A 6,000-nucleotide genomic window follows, 5' to 3' on the forward strand; every position below is an offset into this window, starting at 1 on the left:
ATCAGCAGCGAAGGCCAGGTGGAGACCGCGGAGCGAAGCAGCTGGCTCGGACACGCGGCGGCTTCTGCGAGGGACACGTGCGAGGCATCGGATGCCCGGGGTCTTCTAAGTGGACCGGACTTCGGTCCAATCAGGAGGCGCCTATGACGACTTCGGACCTATCAGAGGGAGACACGCGTACCGCGGTCCAATCAGCAGCGAGCACCTGTCCGACACGTGGAAGCCTCGCATGCGAGGGTGACGTTCCAAAGGTGACTCTTCCGAAATTTCTCGAAAATTGTGCCCAATCTTGTAAAATCCATAACTTTCTCATACGGGCTCCGTTTTTGACGTTCTTTATATGCACGCGTAGAGAAAATTATGCTCTACAACTTTCGTTTAGACTTCGTCGGAAAATTTTGAATATATTTTTATATTATTATTTTTAACAGACCGGGACTGGTAAATCCGTTAAAAATTCATAACTTCTTCATCCGACGTCCGTTTTTGTCAGACTTTTTACCGTTGTACTGCTAATGACGAGACCTTAGATTCTCGTTTAGGTTGTGTCGGCTAAAAATCACTCGATCTAAAATTCGAGTTTTTAGCTGTCTACTCCTAAGCTGAAACTTGTAAAAATCATAACTTCCTCATACGAAGTCAGATTTTGGCGTTCTTTTTATCAAAATTCTCGGTTTAACGAATACTACGACTTTCATTTAGATCACTAAGGCTAAAAAGTAGTTTATCAAAAACTCACTTTTTACGTCATTCGGCACCGTGCCGGTTTTATCGCGGATCTTCGATTGGTCATAACTTCTTCGTTATAACTCGGATTTCGACGAGGTTTTCGCCTACGTGTTTCTAACGAGATTATCTACAACTTTCAATAATAAAATTTTACTTATTTCAAATTTTATATTTTCGCTAAATTTCACTATTTGGCTTTTAATTGGAATCTCATAAGACTTCCAATAATTTATGAGTGATTCTAAACATAGTTTTACCTTATTTCTAGTAAAAACTATCTGTTAGAACTCAACACTCAATTTCATATAATATTTCATAACATTATTAACTTGTCAAATTACATAACACGATTTTAAAACGTGTATGTTACAAATACCTGCTCCTTTTGAGGATTTCGTCCCCGAAATCACAACGATTTAGACAAATGAGGATATTTCGCTCTTATCTCATTCTTATTTTCCCTAAGTATAAGCTTATTATCCCGTTTCATCTTGGATAATGGAACCGTTTCATCATATATGCTCAAGCATTTACGTAGATATCTTACATGAAATACATCATGAATACCTGCCAAATCTTCAGGCAATTCCAAGCGGTATGCTTGTTAGATAATTTTGAAAAGTCCAATAAATCTAGGACTCAATCTCCTTTTCTTCTCAAATTTCATTATACCTTTCCACGGGGTTACCTTTAGTATCACCCACTTGGAATTCTATGGATCGTCTCCTCCATTTCTACACAGGTCTTTTGTCGATCCTGGGCTACTTTCATTCATTCTCGTATGATTTGAATCTTATCAGTGGTGTCTTGAATCATTTCAGGACCACCAAGGATTTTCTATCCTACATTATGTCAACATAATGGTGTTCACATTTACTACCGAACTCTAAGACACATGTACGAAGCATATCTTCTACTGCTTGGATTGTTCTCTCCGTCTAATCATCTGTCTGGGGATGGTAAGCTGTGTTGGGAGCAACTCGAGATCCCAATTTACTTTTCATACTCGCCCAAAAGTGAGAAGTGAAGCGAGTATCACGATCGGAAATAATCTTTAGTGGCACACCATGTCTCGCCACAATTTCGTCTAAGTAAACTTGTGCGTATTTCTCCATTAGAACCGTTGTACGTATGGCGAGAAAATATTCACTCTTAATCAGCCGGTCGATAATTATCCAAATGCTATCATTCACAGTTTTCTTCTCCTCTTTCAAGGTATTAACTGTATAAGCCGGATAAGTAGAATATCCCTTCGATATAAATTTACGAGTTTTTAAGAAAGAAATTTATTATTTTCACCGTAGACATAAATAGAATCCCTCCTTTCGATAGGGATGCATATCATCTCTTCGTAGCACAAGAGATCTGCGTAGTTCTTTAACAACCAATCCATGTCGAGAATAATATCAAAGATAGGAATTAGGTTAGCAGGAAGATTATAACTTTCAATTCCTATAATACTATCTCTATAGACTTTATCAGCAAGTAATGATATATTTCCTATGTCATCTATATTAAATGATTGGACAATTGCGTAACAAGCAATTTGAAAAGAATGTGCGAATTTATAAGGCACGAAAGAATCTGAGGCATCATAATCAAATAAGATGTGAGAAGATCTAAAGTTTACGAGAAAATTACTAGTCACAACATTTGAGTCCTAACTTACTTCCTCTGTGGTAATCTATAATGTACGATATTTAACTTTTGGTTTGCCAAACGATTGTCAAACTCCTCAAACTTCTTAATTACTAGCGGTGCTCAAACCTGCACCCGCTCATCATTCTCTATTGGGCATTCGATCCTAATCTTTGAGTTAAAACTCAATTCTCATTGCAGACTCCTGCTCCTTCTTGGTTTATAGACTAAACCCAAGATAAGGTCTTTACTTTTGCTATAACAACTCGAATGGTCTTATTCTAATGACCTTTAATTTTATAACGCACAAGACACATAACGAACCAAACTCTTGTATTAGAATCAGATCGAATAAATCAAGCTGATGGAATAAAGAAAACAAAAAGAGTTTGAAAAACACGTGGATGCTTCGGAATAGAAATAATAGCACCACGTATCCCTAATTCGTGCTTTCGTACATATACATCTTTTAGCTTTTAGCACCTCCTCCTTTTTAGTTGGAGTACTCTTTGATTGTTGAACGGAAACTTGACTCCACGCCATTTGACTAGTAAGAGTAGGGCGGAAACATTTCTTGTGGCTAGTAACACCACATAACCAGTCACATCTCTGGCTAATGATTGCTCAATCCTTTAATGAAGATCGTTATATTTCTATCGACTACCTCGACCATTTACGTCTTTAGTATTCCTACTAAAGTTTCGTCACTATACAAGACATGGTTCTCTGAACTATTCAACTCCTTTCGCGGATTTATACTAATCGGACTCGATTCTTTATGACATTAAGATTTGAACGATAATTATCTTCTTAGTCATTACCGAAACGAAGGTAACGAAACACATGAATAAAACGAAATCATTTACTAGCTTCTTGGTAACCTTGTGACTTTGCCTGATCCAAGTGTGAGTCATGTGCTTCCAGTAGTATAGGCCTCTACTACTATTCACACCTACTCATACTCGTCCCAAGTATTGTCTCGCAGTTCTCAAGTCACCATTCAAAAGTTTTCACAAAGAAAATTTTCACACCTAAGTGCGTTCAAACAAGTACATACAACAATTTCTCCTAGACTCAACTAGGGTTTTCACGTTTCTATCAAACATATATTGGATTACCTATACTCGCCTTCTAGGATTCTTCTCATGCATATGCTCGATTTAATATATCCTAATACTTTTCCATAGGTCGATAGAAATTTTACTTCTATTTCTTCATATAAACTCTTTCTCGGGTAGTGTCTACTCTACAAGACATACTACACCCAAAATTTTACTCTAGTAGTGTAGAGACAAACGGTCTTCAACTACATGCATCATCTTCTAATTTATGTAATTCACCATGCACATTTGTTCATTTCAGTATCCTTTCATGACATCGTTATTCTTGTATCTGAGTAAGTCTAAGTCTACTTCATAGGAGTCTATCCTAAGAAGTCTGCATTATAGTTACATCTCAGCAAGCTCTACTAGCTTCAACTTGGTTCTCTGTCATTCCTAACTACAACATCTATTCTCATATAATAATATGAGTGTATATCTTCTTCAACTAAGTACTCTACCTTACTCTAACAAGTAAGCCACTCAGGCTTTTTCACAACCAAATAACCTATTCCACTATCCTAATCTTGTATGTTAAAGTCGGTTTAACACACAATGGAACTTCAGTAAGGATGTGATAGAAGTCAATCATCACTCAGTATTATGAAATACTAAGTCTGAGCATCCTGTATAGGGTTACTACTTGAACTGCATACTTCATCACAAAGTCTTGGCCTAATAAGTCTAAAAACTTCATTAGCCTTTCCTTTGATCTTCATTTAATTCTTCTAAATCTTGGACTACATTAATTTCAATACTATTGAAGTATTTATCACCATACTCGGTTCTTCCGACTCTATAAACTATCACTGCTTTAATTTGGACAGCGGTGGAACAACTTCATCGGTTATGCCAAAACATTTATCTTATCCAAATGTATTTCAAACGCACACCTTTCTTCCAAAGATGTTATTATATTATCTTATATATTTTAAATGTATAATACCACTCTATTGGTATTGATACACTATTTACGATTTCACTTCATATTTATTATTTTACGATTTCCCGCAATCGTTTATTTATAAACTTATCGATATCAACTATCATAAGTATCTTTATTACTTCAAAAAGTTTCATGTAAATTCTATTACGAAAATTCTTAAAATTCTGAACATAAAATTTTCTAAACCAAGGTCGGCAACAGACCTTAAACTTTTCTCAAATAATAGCAATATAGGTATGAAACCTAAAGCATGCTATATTTACTTATCATCTAGCACTTAATAGAATATAAGGCATATCTCCTCTTAATATTCTAGTGCTTACCCCATTAGGTATTCAACCTAAAGTATACTAGATACATATTGTATCATCACTTAACAATTCATGTCTAAATCTAGAAATTCTCAAAATTCCAGTTTACATAAACTAAGTCTCTAAAATTCTTGAAGTAACTTAATATCTTAGAATACTAGGGTTTATCACTACCCAGTACCCCACTTAAGTGTTTCCAATGGTTTGTATCCATATATTTACAATGATTCAGTTCATATATTGAACTTCCAATAGTTTAAGTCTAAATACCAATCCATGGGATTTAGTTCACTTAAACCACTGCTCTGATACCATGATTGAAAGAACCCCTTTCTATACTTTCATATTTCTGAAAGACCCAAACTTTCATACTTGACAATATAGTTACTCCAAAACATGCTACATGCATATTCATAAAACAATATTTTTTATTGATAAAGTGGTTACAAACTATTGGATACAAACCCACTATTTCATAGTGTTTTATATTACATAACTTCCCAGGATTCTATAGATTTATACATATGGGAGTGCAAAATACAATAGTCTCAAACTATTCGAAAATATTCTATCAAAACAATAGTTTCAAACTATTCAAAAATCTTCCATCAGTATATATAACTATACTGGAAGCTTATCTCCTACAATTTAGTTAAACATTGAGAGGGGTAAGCGGTGACGCTTAGTGACTTCAATAATAGATACAATATAACGTTATGCCATATATATACTTCACTATGGCAGAGGCAAGGAGGATCAAGGAACAACAAAGGCATATGAGAATCATGTGACAAACTTTCCATATCAATCATTGATTTGATTCAAAAATATACAATCAATGAGACGTAACAATTACCATACTCGATATACATCAATAAATCTTTGGCCCAATTGGCACAGAAGACATACAACTTTGGTTTAACCTTTTGGTAGATTTCAAGTTTTCACGCCCTGTATAACCATCAGCCAATACCATATAATAGAAATCATTCTCTTACGGAGACATGTTCTACATGGCCAGAGGCTACATACCAGTACCAATATGAATCTAAGTCCTTTCACTGATCACATGGTCAAAGGTATTACTTTGCTATTAAACATAGCGAATAAAATTAACACGGGAAAATAAACCAGAATAATAACACTGAAAAGCACATAGCACATATAACACATAACATACAATTGTTCCTATATATTAAACTCACCTAGAAATAACCGGGGGTCAAAATAGTAATTCGGGCAGCACTTCGGCTCTAAATATGACTTTCTTCGTGGA

This window comes from Lactuca virosa, chromosome 3 (assembly GCF_052849685.1).
Source record: "Lactuca virosa cultivar CGN04683 chromosome 3, Lactuca_virosa_CGN04683_v6, whole genome shotgun sequence".
In the NCBI taxonomy this organism is placed as follows: domain Eukaryota; kingdom Viridiplantae; phylum Streptophyta; class Magnoliopsida; order Asterales; family Asteraceae; genus Lactuca; species Lactuca virosa.